General features: G+C 48.4%; 1 protein-coding gene and 1 long non-coding RNA gene across 4 annotated transcripts in view; one reads left to right on the top strand and one right to left on the bottom strand.

The window, feature by feature from the left end:
- Positions 1-14,958, top strand: part of KCTD16 (potassium channel tetramerization domain containing 16) — a 63,074-nt gene that overhangs the window by 4,960 nt on the left and 43,156 nt on the right. The window lies entirely within an intron of this gene.
- Positions 5,579-11,822, bottom strand: LOC106018007 (uncharacterized). The gene is made up of 2 exons (XR_005269386.2): positions 11,668-11,822; positions 5,579-8,507 (listed from the first exon to the last, which is right to left on the bottom strand). It is a non-coding gene; the product is annotated as an uncharacterized lncRNA (long non-coding RNA).

Here is a 14,958-nt window from a genome sequence, read left to right as displayed (position 1 = left end):
CAGAAAGCGTCCAGAACAGCAAACCTGCAGCTGTTTTGCTGAGTGGGTGGTGAGATGGGCTGCAGAGCCCGCACACAGGATGACAGTGCAATCCTGGGAGCGCAGCTGGGCTCCGCTCCAGCTTCAAGTAGGCCAAGGCGAAGCAGGGTTTGGAGACGGGCTGTGCTGAGCCATTAGGCCCATAATTAAGCAGATCTTTGAAACGCAGTTGCTGTGTGGTGGGTGGGCAGGAGCTGCAGCCTGTGTTCCTGCTCACAGGTGGGGCACGAGGGGAGGGAGGGATGGGGGTTCCGCTCATGCATCTTCTTTCCCTCCAGTTTCTGTTGTGCCAATGAAATTAAAAAAAAATAAAATACTACCTACAGTTGGATTTCTGAATTGAACACTTCAGTGGTTTTCCCTCCTGTTTTGCCAATGATCTTGAAGTAAAACCCCACCCCAAACACTCCGATTTTGGAGAGAGTGATGGCCTCTGCTTAGATCTTCACTTTAAGCTGTCTCCAGCCTCTACAATGGGATGAATCACAGACGCACAGGGGAACATCTGGTGCGTGCTGGGGGGGTGGCGGTGGCGGTGCTGTTAAAGCATATGGGCTGGATCAGCCTTCTGTAGCCTGGCCCCATTCCTGGCTTTGCAGTGCCAGAAGCAGACTCTCCCTCACCACGTCCCGTAACCTACACACCAGCCCTTTTCGCTTGGATCCAGGCGTGCAGAGCTGCCCGGACTGTGGGTGACCGTCCTACACGTGCACGCTGTGGGTGCCAGAAGTGCAACATGACAGGCTGGAGATGGAGGAGGAGGAGGAGGCCTTAGCTTCGGGCAGCAGGTCAGCGACAGGGCACTGCGTGTACGTGTCTGCAGAGCAGCTGGGAGCAGCGTGACGGGGCTGTGGGGCAGGCTGCGATGGGGAGAAGATGCATTTTAGCCCCTCAGGGTATCACTGTGTCCTCCAGGACCCCGTGGCACGTCCCTTCGCTCTGCTTTTCAGCAGCAGGGATTGTAACAGGCTCTCAGAACAGTCCCTGCTGCAGAGGGGAGGTTTTGACTGCAGCACATTGTGGTTGCCCCTGCCTATACTCGCGTGGCTCCCCGGCCAGGGGCACGGCTCGCAGCACGAGGCGCCGGGTGCCCTCTGCTCAGCTGGAGCAGCAAAGGAGGGGGAGAGGAGAGACACTAGGCAAAACGGAGCAAATATAGAAGTACAGATGGAGGAAAGGGTGAGAAAATTCACACACAATCTGGAGGGAAAGAACTAGGGAAAAGATGGGGGTACTGACAGCTACACCAAGAGAATTTGTTAGAGACGTCAAGCCTGCAATTTATCCCAAATGTTTCCCCACAACAGGCAGGTGGAGAGGGCTTGAGAAAAGCTCCTTCAAGTTCACTGGCAGAACAGAATATGGAGGTTGAGATAGCTCTGCCTGTCCCTGCCCTTCCTGGGGCCATTTGCAAAGTCTGAGCAAGTGTGAGGCAATGAGAACAACCGGCCTGGTGCGCTTAAGCCTCGCCTTGCACCAGACACTTCACATCTGTGCGCAGGTCGCAGCTCAAGCATCTGCAAATGCTCCAAAGACACCATGGGGCAATCCTGGCCCTGCATCTCCAATAGCCAGTGGTTAGCCAACAAGGATCTTGCTGCTGAAGGGCGGGTGCTGTCTCCACTGGCTCTAGTGGCAGTGCTAAATGCTGGCCTCCTCGCCTCCCTCTTTCACGAGGATGCTGGCTGGGTGTCGTTGTCACTTGCTGGTAGGAGGCTGAGGTATTTCTGAAGTAGATTTCAGGTTCTGAGTTAAACAGATGAGACCTCTTGGCTGGGGCTGCACAGAAGGAAAGCTGAGCAGACACATGGTCTGATTTTTTTGGGCGATCCTTTGGGGACCCAGGAGTTGGACTCCATGAGCCTTGTGGGTCCCTTCCAACTTGGATATTGTATGATTCCACAATGCTGTGATACCCTCTGCGAGGGCTCTCTGCTGGCCGTTCACTGGACATGCATCCCTGGGGCGATCCTGGTGTCATCCATACAGCACGATCCCCTGGGAATAACGCAGTCACCCGCAGCCAGCCCCTCTGTATGTGTGAGCAGAGCTAAAAGAGATTGAGCTGATGTGCGTATCGCTGACTCGTAAATGAACTGCGTGGTAGAAATTTGCCTAACAAGATGAACCCTCGTGTGCAGTGACACCTACAGCTCTGCTGTCAAAGGCTTAGATGTAGAAGAGAAACCACCAATTTCCCTGTACCTTAAAACTGATAGACCTGTATGTTCTCGTAGTTTGTTTTGTCTGGCTTTAAATCAGCGAAGACAAAAATGACCTAAGAGATAACAAAATAAAATCTAATCCGATGAATAATGCAGTCTTCCTTTCCTGTAGCCAGGAGATGTTTGTTTCCAGGTATTGTCACTGTCTGGGAACCCAGTCCCTCCGGCTGACCAAAACTTGGAGGGCTCACAAGGATGCTCGTCTGCACGTGGTGGGGGCGTAGCGCAGTCAGCCAGGTCTGTTAGCGTATTCACGGAGTCACAAGGACCTTGCTCCCAGCTTTCTGCTCGTACTTGAGCGATGGGTGATGCGTTCCCACTTTGTCATGGCAGACTGAAAAGCCTGCAGAGGCTGTCAGTTTGATTAGAGTTGTTCCACAGATGAAAAATGCTATTATTTATTGGAAACCAATAACGTCAAATCTGATTGTTAGATTAGTCTAAAAATCTTCAGCTCAGTGGGTAACTGAAGCAAAGCTTGGTAAAAATGGTGTACTGTGTGGGTACAGGGCTCAGGCTGCATTGTAGAGATGTACGAATAGTGACATTTGGGCACCAGCTCGGGTGGCCGTTGTGTGCTGGCCTTTGTCGCTACCCGGTGTTCACGGCCTGGCTGGCGTTCCGTATCCCTTCGGTAGGATCCTCATCGACCCGAGTGCTCAATATAGATGTTTAACATGAATATATAGATCTGTTATCGTGCCGCTCCAGAGTACAACTTAATGGTGCACGTCCTCCCTCTGCTGCAGGCAGGATTCCTGCCAGGACAACACGAACCTGCCCGTGCTCAGAGGGCCTCTGCGCTGCCGTGAGCTCCCGCGGCAGGGTGAGCCCTGCTGGAAGAGGCACAGTCCTGGCCTTTGCCTGATTTTGGGACTCCCCTGTCATTTCCAGCCACCAGAAGGGTTGTGCAGGCCCAGTGCAGTACGGGGAGATGCTGGGAGTACTGGCTCTGCACTGGGAGGCCCGCTGCTGCAGGGCTGGCATTTAGGAAAACTATCACTGTATTTTAAACTGCAGCCCAACCCCTCTGGAGCTGGATGTTTTCCAGGAATGGTGTGCGTGAGAGCCCACAGTATGTTTCCATGGACCGGCTGGTCCCCTTACTGTAACACACAGAGACGTCCCTGCGAGATGGCCCTGAGCTGCCGTCGGGGCAGATGAGGAACGGGCACCAAGCCTGTGCCCACCAGGTTTGGAGGGAGGACAGCTCAGCACGTGGGGTTGTGGCTTAGAGGTGAAAATATTTCAGTCTCACTGGGCTGGTCTCTGCGGAGCAGGGAGGAATCGCCCCCAGCAGCCAGTCTGCCAGAGCTTTGCTCCATCTGATGGGCTCAGGCCTTTTCTAAAACCTGCTGAAATGTAGTGGTGGTTCGAAGGAAAAAAGAAATCAGAAAGAGCAAGGAGTGTAAATAAGAAAACATAACACAGATATTTGCCATTCAATGAATATCAGCAACATATTGTATATACAGGCAAACACTTCCTTGCAGCAGGTTTTTTTTTTCAAGTCATCCTGGATTTGTTTAAATTTGTAACCACAACATTTTCTCAGTTTCTTCTCCTTTTTTTCGGCTTTTCAAGTTCAAGTCTAACATACAGTAAATATAGAGACAAGAAGCAAAATCTAAATTACATCTTTGAAAAGAGTAGCAGTAACCTTTTATGAATCTAACTCAAACCCATTTTTTTTATAAAGGAAGAAAATAGACAGGAATTAGACTTGACGGAATTTCTTAAGTTGTGTCCAAAATGTAACGGTGAATGAATTGGACATTCCAATGAATTTTCCGTGAGCGATTTCAGCCCGCTACTTTCAGAAGGCATGCTCAAGTTAATACTGGCACAACATAAAACATTTCTGCCACTGTTACGCAGCCTGATGTTAACCCAATGCTTCAGGTGCACGAGGTTAGGGTAAATCTTAAGGAACAATGGACGTCGAGCTTTAAACCTGACAATGTAATTGAGCTTACAATTTTGATGATTTGAGGAGTGCTGAACACCTGCAATGCCTCTGAAGTTGGTGAGGATTCAGGTATGATGACCAATATGCGATATCAAAGCTCAGTACAGCAGATAACATCTCCCTGTACTGGTCATGTGGGAGGCTGTTTTTTTTTATTTTGGTGCTATTGGCCCTTACTAAAGCCTTTTTAAGAACTTTGGACTTTTCTTTTGGAGCGAATGGCCTTTGGCTTTATATCTGCTAGTAGGACCTGGACAAATAAAATAGGGATGAGCAGCGTACTGGACATCAGAGTACTGTGTAGGCTGTTTTACTTAATTTTGTCAAATTATCTTGTTACATTAGTTTTCCAATAATATTTTTTAAAAAGTGAGAAGCCTGGAATTGTGATAATACTTTTTACATTTCAATAGCTGGTTATGAGCATTGTTGAAATAGCCATAAATATAAACTGTTCGATTAGAGTGTGATCCCGCTGACCGCTCTGTATCGACTACCAGTCATGTAAAATACCTTCCGTCCGTAAGCTGAGCGTTGGTGTGAGCACTCTGCAGCTGTAAGAACTGGATGAGCTTAGGAAGCTGGTTCATAAACTACTGGCGTTAAAATTTTTTTAGTACTTGTTCTGAATCTACTAACAGTGATTAGCAATTTATAGGAGCTTATTGATTAGCTGCTAAGGCAGCTAAAATATTCCCTTACCCAAAATGCAGTGAAGAAACCCCTGGCTGCCTTGGTTTGTAATCCACTGTGAGAACCTTGTGTACAAATGACTTGGTTGAACAAACGCTGGGTCTGGCTGGCTAGCGGGAGTTGTGATCACTGGCCCATGCCTCCAGAGGCTGGGTGTCCTGGCACCTCGGCATCCCTGCTGCCTCCTCAGGGCCCCTATGGAGAGCCTTGAGCTCACCACAGCGCTGAGCCCCCAGGGAGATGATTCCCCTGCAGTGAGTGCGTATTTCTCCAGAGAGCATTTGGGGTGCCTGGAAAATCACTGTTCGATTCCCCCTCTTCTTAGGATCCTTGTTCCCTTATTAAGTGAAACCATTCTCAGGCACATCGGCCTCATGCACCCCCCGACTGCCCCAGCTCTGACCACACCCAGCACCTGCCTGGCCTCCGGTGGAGAGACACTGCCTGCGTTAAGCCTGCGTCTGAAAACCCCTCCAACCCTGCTTTAGACACAGGGGTCTGGAGTTGGTTGGGAAAAAAAAAAAGTACAGCAGCCCCAAATCTTTCATTTCAAACAGGAGCATGAATCCGAGTTTTTACTGCATTCCCAGCCCAGAAGTACTCCAGAGGGAAGAGCAGCACGAAGGCGCTGCCCCCGGCTGGAGCTCCGACCGCATGTGGGGACAGGGCTGTGGCGCTTCTGCTCCTGCACCCATCTTCGTCCAGGGCCTGGGAGCCAAACCGAAAGAAAAAGTTCTCTCTCCCTGTGTATTTTGGAGGAGTCTTATTTTAAGAACTTCAGACTGAATTTCCATCAAACTGAATCAGAACATATTTTTACACCAGAATTAAATCAGGCTGAAATAGAACCCGGTGGAACATGCTGATTTTGGCTGAATTTTGCACTTTAAATATTCTCAAGGCCAAAATCTCAGAGCAAAAGCTTGAGTGAGCATGCCATCAGAGAGCTTGAAAATATGTTTATTTATGCTCCTACGAAGAGCTGATTTTTTCTCAGCTCAGGGTTTTCACTTGTAGCGTGGGGAAGTTGAACATTTTGTTCCATATAGGAACAGAAGGATTACAGAGGCTAAGCTCAAGCCTGGAAAGAGAAGGCGGCTTTTTACAAATTTACTGTTTGCATACTCATAGGAGAACGTGATTACTGATCTTCAGTTAAACTAAATGTAACACCTGTATTGGTAATGGGAGCTTTCATATCCAATTAGAATTTTCTCTTGCAGTCTTTGCCTTAGCGTGGTGTCATATGGCAACTGAGCGTAGGCTGGGCATCAAAGCAGAAGGCGGGGGCTGCTGAAAAAAATGAGATGCTTCATTGAAAACATAAAGTCTCCACGCTTCTAACATGCAGACATCAGTAAGGAGGAATTTGATGAATAGCTTTCTTTGGGTTTCTCTCTTAGCTGTCAGGTCATCGTCAAAGCCTGTGCAGGGAACTGGTCCTCAAGTGAGCGCCTGGTGGTTGTTTAGCACAACACCACAGAATAACTGTGGGAAAAAAAAGTTTATCCCTAGATTATAAGCAAATCTTCCTTAAAAATAAGTACCTTCTTGTAGAATTAAGGGGGGAAATTGTATTTCTGAATTAATGGCCCAGTACAGATCAGTTGTAATATCATTTTTATGCATGAGTAGTACTGTATTTTGTAAGATTTTTTTTTCCATTATTTTTAATAATATGTAATGTTATTTGATATACTGATAGATAGAAGAGTAAATACGAAGACCTCAGGTTAATTGCAAAAGCTTTGATGAGCTCAGTAAGGATGCAGCTAAAGGACCAAGCATTTCTGCAGGGCATTATCCCTGTAAGGCTCCTTTCCACTGACAGAAGTGGCTGCTCCCGTGCAGCTTGGCTAATTTGAGAGACTTGTTATGGAAGACATCTCATTATTTCATATAATAATTTTATCCAGTGTACTTAAGTACAGCTGTGCTTTCTTGATAGGTCAGTATCTGAAAGATATCGCTGACAATTTCCTGAAGGTGCATTCCTTTAGTCTCGTTAATTTTCTCAGGACATGCTGTAACCTGAATGCTTTTTTTCTGTCCAATTTACCTCTCTGCCATTCCTGGCATTTCGGGATAGGATGACTTTCTCTCAATCCTGCCATTGGCATTTAAACCCTTGTAAGGTTAGAGGGGTTCTGCACCCATAGCTTGATTAAACTTTTTAATTTTTAGATGTTTAACCTAAACCACGTGCAGGCCCCAGGTGCTGTTACTTTCTGGTGAAACCACCGCTATCAGCATGTACAGGCATGTGTTTCATAGCTGGGCAGGAATCATTCCTAGGTGTGCTTGATTTCATTCATTTGTGAGCATTCAGGAGAACAAATCCTCTATTCTCTCAAGTCAATGCACTTATATTACCTGAGGAATAATTCATTCCCTTCTTCCAGGGCAGAGTCTGCAGATAGAAAGCTGGCCTCCCTTATTTTAAGTAGACAAAGAATATTTAAATAAGGATGCTGATGAAAATGCTTCCATGAGTAAAGATTTGATTAAAAACTCAGTTGCTTTGAAGACTCTCCCAGGTGGAGGCAGAAGCTGCAGTCTGTTGCAAAGGGACTGAAAGGTCAGTGCCCGCTGGGTCTGTGGGCAGGATTCCCACACCTCGGTGAGATCCCCACTGCTGGGGAGAGGCCAGGCCCCTGCTTGCTGTGCTCCTTGCTGATTCCCCTGGGGGGCTTCTTCCAAGGCCATGGCACCTCTGCCAGCCCAGACAAAGCTCAGGGAGTAATTATGGTCTGGATGTAAACAGGCAGAAGCCACAGCTCCCATAGCATCCACATCTGCTGGCAGCAGAACTGGATTTTGTTCATTTCCTTCCCAAACAGGACCCCCTACTGTTCAGCTATTTCTTCTTTTGGGCTTAGTGTTACAGATGAAACAAGCTGAACGGATGCAATGCTACAGATTTGCATCCTACAAAGAGATGAGTTTGTGGAAACCCAATCCAAACTGACAGATTCAAACCCCCGTGGGGTTTGAAACCAAATCCTGGATCTAAACATCTTCTCCTTTGGGAAAAATTGTTGCACGAAAACATGGCAATTCAAAAACAGAAAGATAAAAACAGAAGATAAAAAAGTCATCTGCTTTGTCTCGAGGAACGTGACATCCATACCTCTTCAGATCCTGAAAATCTCAGCCTTCAAGGAAATTCGTGAAACTGCCCCCTTCGCCCAGGCAAGAAGGGCACGAAGCAGCGGCTGGATGGGATCGGCTCACCCACACATCCGTGTGCTGTGCCGAGAGGTTGGCTGCCTCCTGGGCTGCTGCATGCGGCCGGTGGCAGCACCTGCACGTCCCTGGGGGCTGCTGCTGCAGGATGTGGTGCAGGATGTGTCCTGGTCCTCTGCGAGCAGGGGAAGCGTCCCCCTGCGGGCTGAGCACCGAGGGCTCTGTGCACAGTGCTGCATGCCAGCATGGTGCAGGGCCTAAAGCTGCAGGAGTCCACATACAGAAACAAACCTGTGCTGGTGGCTTTGATACAAACCAGATCGTACTTGAAGTGTGCCTAAACGCAGCCGCAGGTTTTCTTCGTGAGCAGGCAGTCGACAGGTGAGATCTCTCTGCTGAGGAAAGCAACACGCCCCAAGGGTTAACTCTGTGCACCTGCAGGCTTACTGCTAACAAGGGAATGCATTTCTGAGGGCTGGCTGTGGCCAAGTGACTGGACCAGCAAAAATAAATCTTGGTCTCTTACCTGTCCTTGATGCATTTCACATTTACATCCTGGCAATAACAGCTGCAGAGAAGGTTTCCACAAAAGACAAGGCAAGCATATGGCATAAGGGCAAAGACAACAGTTGCAGGTGTAGGTATAATCAGGTTCATTCATCCTCCCTCATGCCTGCTGCCATTGCTCATTCCTCTTGCATGCAAACAAGCCCCAAGCACTCGTTAGGGCCCGCAGTGTTCAGAAGATGCCATTCCCATCCCAAAAGGCAGCGGCGCTGCCCAGGGTGTGGGGACCCTTCCCCTTCGTCCTGCTCCCAGGGGCGCTGCAGGGGGGAGTGCCCAGGCTCATCCCTCAGGGCAGCCACGCTGACGTGCAGAGGGCTCTTGGGATCTCCCAGAGCACAAGAAATCATAACCTCCCACCCATTACTGATAATTAGTATTTTCCGTAATTATCCCAGTTAAGATGACATTGACTGAGCAGCCTGCGCGGTAGCCAGGGGTGTTTCAGCTAATTTGTGTTTTCTGGGAGCACCGGGGAGGAGTGGCTGTGCAGCACCAGCGGAGCAGGCAAGGGCACACGGCACCGCTCCTGTTCCACAGCTCCGGCAGGTGCAGAAGTACTAATGGGGATGGGACAAGTTATGAATATTTCATGAAAAAACATTACAAGACTGTATATGGAAGCAACTTGACATCACTGCATCCTCACAGCTGCTTCCTTACTGTAGCCAGTGTGTTTTTCCCCTTGTTACTGGGACTGGAGAGAGCAGCACCAGAGTAAGGGCACCGTGTGGTAACACACCCGGCCACCTTCTCCCCCAGAAAGGGAAATGTTTGAAAGTTCACATTGCTGCTTCTGAACGGGGAGGTTAAGGAGCTCTGGACTATCAACATTTTGCTCCCCACATCACATTTGAAGCACTGCCTTCAGAACCCAAACTGCTGTGGGATGTGAAGGATGTCTCCCCTTTCCCCCAAGCCTGGCATCAGCTCAGGTCTTGCACCAGGATGCAGCCCTGCAGGAGACATCCTACAACAGAATTCAGGTACCATATTCTGGGTGTCCGCTGCACTGTTTTATAACAAACCATCACCTTGGGGAGAAGGATTTTCCTGCACCCAGATTTCATCAGCCTGAGTTCTGGCCTTCCAGGGTTGTGTTTCTGTCCTGTGCTGCTCATGAGCAATTGGCACAGGGAAACATTGTGTGGAGGAACCCAGAAAAAGAACCAGTGATTAAGACATTTGAAAGTTGTGTCCTGGCTTTGAATATGTTCCAAAACAGAGAAATAAATGAAATATTAACTAGAATGTATTTGTTCAGCTGTGGTGACGACTTTAGTTACATACCGTAATTTTTGTTTGCAGATGCAGCTTCCGCAGAGCCATGGCTATAGAACAGATTAAGCATTGTTTGAAAAAGTGATCAGAGATTTTGTTTGCAATCACGCTGTAGCTCTCCTCTACATATGGGAAGCATTTTAAGTTGGTTTGTATTGATAATGACACTATAATGCCTTTTCTTGTTTGTTCAGATTGTCATTGTTTTAATGTGCTTATTCCCAAGAGACAAAGTAACTGAAGAGAACAGATTAAGTTAAACCTTAAAAAATGTTTTGTTAGGAAAAAATATTCCCTTTAAAACTGCTTTGCATAAGGTTATTGGATATTTGATCATTTGTGTTTCTGTTTGTGTAAACAGTGCTCATTGCTAGAACATTGTTATCAATTTTCCAGCTGCGATACCCTAAGTCCAAATTCATAAATATGCATGACTGAAGTCAGGGATATTTCAACAGCCTTTCCAGAAACGCTCTTCCCTTCTGTGTCCTTTCCTCCTGGGGAGCTGAGGGACCGAGGCAGGAGCCTGCTGGAAGGGCAGGTGCTTGCACCCTGCCGCTCAGTTCACTCCCGCCCATCTCCTCCCCTTCCCCTGGGGTTCTGCGGAAGCCCGTTCATCACCACCCGGGCTGAGAGGAGCCTGGGGGCTACAGACCTTTCCAGACATTGCATTTTTAATTTAAAGCATTTTCCCGTACTTCTAGCTGAAAATGCAAACCAGGAGGTGCCCGTATGTATGTCAGTGCTCATCCGTATTTTTGCCTGTCATCACACGCTCCATCGCGTTCAGCACTGACTTGGCGTAGTGACACAGCCACTTCTGAAGGACACATCAGCTTTGACAAATGCACACAGACGCAGCTTGCCAAGAGCTGTTTGGATGTACAGCATTCACATCCTTACTGAAGTGTCCTGACCACATCCACCTGGATCTAGCCTTGTACACAGCAACGCCCCTCTGCAGGGCAGGAACACAGCCCGTATGTTCCCAAAGGAAGCCACTTCCACCTGACTAATCCTTGCTCATCAGCTGCTGGCATCTACTAATCTCAAGGCCCTGAGTATAAACACAGAAATCTTAACTAGTTTTGGAATCAGAGAGGTTGCTGTGTCCATTCACTAGTACTGGAAAATCAAGAGTGTAGCTGCATTTCAGTGAGTCCTTCCATTAGCCTGAATATCTGAAGCTTTACTTTGTGTGCCTTGCAGACCCTGGGAGCACTCAGAGTTTTTCGTGCACTCCTGACCCAGAGCCACAGCTACGCAGGCAAGGGTTGAGAGCCACAGGGACAGGCTGGGGGGTGCCCAGGGCAGCGGCTGTGGTGCTGCTCACCCCTGGGAGGCTTTGGACTCAGGCCCAGGGCAGCAGCACACTGCCTGTGCTGGTGCCAGTCCCAGAAGTGCCAAACAAGGCCTGTGCTCACTTACATCCCACAAGCTTGCAGAAATACAGAGCTAGCTTCTGCAAAGGAGAGAAGAAAGGCTTCCCTGTGCTTAGAGCCATTACTGCAGTGCAGGATAACGCAGACCCTGCACTGGCTTCCTGCTTTCTCCTTAGCAAGTTGCCATCAAGCATTAAAGACCACCCCATGCACTTCCTCTGGCACATCACTGGTTACTGGTAATAGGAAATACAGAAACAAGTCAGATGGATCTTTGAAAGGACACAGAACAGCCGCTTTCATTTGAAGCCCCATAGGATTTACTTACAAGAGCAAGCAGAAGCTCTCCATCCAGAAGCCCTCCATCACCGGGGACAACACTTCTCCTGCTAGCTGACCTGCTCCAAAAAGCCAGAACCCCAGCAGTCTGTGCCTATAAAACAGGTGCCTCGTGAAGCAGCTGTGTTGCCTTTGCCATGATTAACAAGCCCTTACTAGGAACCTAGCCCCAAGATGGAAGCTCACGTGTGTTTCCTGTAACCCTAGGGTCAACACTTGTTCTTCAAAATAAATCCTGAATCCTCCAAACCCACAGCTACCCTGTCTCTAGACAGGTGGATGAGCATAAACATCAGCTGTCATAAAGTGCTGAGAGAAATTACAAGAGTTGGCAGTGTTGGTACATATGTGATTCTTTGTTTATGTTTACTGCAATAAGGAAGACGATAAAAATCCCACATAACCAATATTTCAGCTGATCAAAAAACAGTTTATTTGTTCATTTTTATTGATGCTCTGATCTCTGGTGAGAAAATAATTGGCTGAAGAAACAGAAGCCTACTCCTTTTAAAACCACTGACAGCTTTGTTCGGTGGAAGCAGTAGGTGACCCTGTGTAGAATAAACAAACAAATATTCTTACTTATGTACCAATTATGCGTTAGATCATTTAAGTTCCAAAGTATCTAGTTTGCTTTTCACTAATTATGTGCTGTCTCCTTGCATATGTCTGCATTTGGCTAATTGAAGTTTTTTAAACTTTTGATTGCACTGCGAAATATCTGCAGGTTTGCAGGGCTGTGGGCTGCGAGCTCTGCTGGGGAAGCACGCTTGCTGGAAAGCAGCGCATACACCCGTGCATGTATTTAGCTTACAAATCTCTCTGTCGTGCATAGGGTAAGAACGTTCCACATTTTAGCAAACCTCAGGCTAGGAGAGGACAGCCAAGGGGCTGAATTTGAGCTCTCTCCAGTTTGTCTTTCAGCTCAGAAGTTTGCATTTGCAGCAGCTGCAGTGCAGGGACCTGCCGTGGTGCTGTCCCTGCTGTGTGCTGCCGGCCCCTGGAGAGGGCTAAAGCGGCGTGAGTCACTGGGAGCCAGGGAAGCTACGAGCACTGATGGGAACATTGTCAGCAGTGAGCTGTCTTCTAAAAATAAGCGTCTTGTTTTCCTAAAGTCATTTATTTTTGATAAATGCCTCAGCCTTGCATTCGTCTGGTACCAGGACAGTGTTCCTGCATCCCACCAGCGTTGGCTTAGTTGCAAGTAACTCCTGGTACCTGGGAAGAGCTGATTTAACCACAGAGCCACTGAGATTGGAAAAGCCCTCCAAGGTCATCTGCTCCAGCCGTCCCCCTGCCACCACTGTCACCCACTGAGCCGTGTCCCCAAGCACCACGTCCAACCTCTCCTTGAGCACCCCCAGGGACGGGGACTCCACCACCTCCCTGGGCAACCCGTCCCAACGCCTGCCCGCTCTTTCTGAGCAGAAATGTCTCCTCATTTCCCAGCCCAAACCCCCCCAGCTCCCTCAGCCGCCCCTCACAGGACCTGTGCTCCAGGCCCCTCACCAGCTTCAGAGCCCTTCTCCGGACACAATCATCCATAAGTCTTTGAGGCCCTCCACCCACTGCTAGTAACGAGTCTGTTTCCGTCTTTTTATTGAAACCAGGCTCTATTGGCACTGGTAGCTCCGTGTCTTCTGTGTGCCGTGGCTGTGCCCCGGGGAGGCACAGCAGGGGGAGGTGGGCTGGGCAGCACGGCTGGGCTGCCCCAGGGCTTCACATCTTGTGTGCACGTTTGGGACTGGGCTCATCTGTTCTGAGTGTAAGCTCAGTTGCAGTGTCGTGGTAGGGACTGGACCTGCTGTCTGTGTTCTCATAACCTAGAAATGCGAGTTAATGTCATGTAACTTAAATTTCGGTGGATGAAATTGCAATGGATGAAATGAGTGACAGTGCTTAAGTAAGAACATAATGAGTCTGAATAGTGTCGAAATTTGACTTTCTGTTAAGGTAGACGAGAGCCACGTACAAATTTATTTTTTTTTAAATAAGAAAATCTAATCAAAGCAGTGGTTTCTTTGCTGCTATTGCAAGGAGGAGAAAGAGCTTGTTCCAACATCAGCTTAGAGAGGTTTTTATACTTAAGAGTGAGCTCAGACTGATGATCAGAAAAGCAAATCCTTTCAAGCCATGCTGCTGGTACCGATGGATGCATGAAGATGTGCTGCTGTGGGATGGGATGGGATGGGGTGGGATGGGGTGGGATGGGATGGGATGGGATGGGATGGGATGGGATGGGATGGGATGGGATGGGATGGGATGGAAGGTGCGATCAGCACAGGCTGGGCTCCACAGCCTCCCCAGCAGTAGCCCACATCTTGCCACTGCCTGCCCAGCTCCCAGCCAGCCTTGTCTTCAGTGAGGCTCTTTCAAGCAAAGTCCAGTAAATCTGGGCTAGCTCCAAAAAGTAGTTCTGACTTTGACTTAGCAAACCGGCAGCTCTCATTCCCCTCAAATGTAAGCATTGCTCAGATAACACAATTCACATGAAAAGATTTCTTGAAATTCTTTAAGTGCACATTAAAATGCAAATCACCCTTCTTATTAAAGATTTCTGGAAGTTCTCTGACAACACATTTAAATGCAAATCACTGAAACGTAGACTCAATATTAAAATCCAAACAATTATTTGATCCACAGGATGAAATTAAAATGGGACCCTGTTGTATATCTCTGCAGAACCGGGGCTGCGGAGGCTGCCCTGGATGGGGCAATGTGGGGTTTGGGGGTGCCGGTGGGGCTGGGCACCGACACTGCAGCCCTGTGCCCCCCACCCTGTCCCTGCAAGGGGCCCACAGGGATCGGATCGGGACTGGTGGAATGACAAAGCCTGGCTGGAAGCTATAACGGTGTCCTGGAGGACAGCAGGTCCTCTTCACATCCAGTCTGGGCCCAGATGTCACCAACACAAACGTGCACATGGGGAGCAAGGGCAGAGCTCTCGAAGCCAGCCCACGGACACTCAGACTCGTGAATATCCCAGAAATACATCTGGGAGCAGGAGACAGCAGAACGCGTGAACAACTTACCCTTTGTAAGTAGGAAGCTACATCTAGATTTCTGAATTCTCCCCCAAATTATGCACTCTGAGGTTAAAACCCTGCCCCCAGCCAAATTGATGGTAATGATTTGATGGAGTTTTAATGGGAGTGCTCCGAGGCCAGCTCTAAAAGCGCCTGGTGTTATGGGATGCGGCTCAGCTGAATACGTCGGAGCTGGTTTTATTTTAAACTATGATAATCCATTAGGAACAACATGCTTTAAATATCTTTAAAAC

The sequence above is a fragment of the Anas platyrhynchos genome, chromosome 14 (genome assembly GCF_047663525.1).
Source record: "Anas platyrhynchos isolate ZD024472 breed Pekin duck chromosome 14, IASCAAS_PekinDuck_T2T, whole genome shotgun sequence".
Lineage (NCBI taxonomy): Eukaryota > Metazoa > Chordata > Aves > Anseriformes > Anatidae > Anas > Anas platyrhynchos.
The sequence above is the reverse complement of the archived record's forward strand: the minus strand, read 5'-3'. Positions and strand labels throughout refer to the sequence as shown.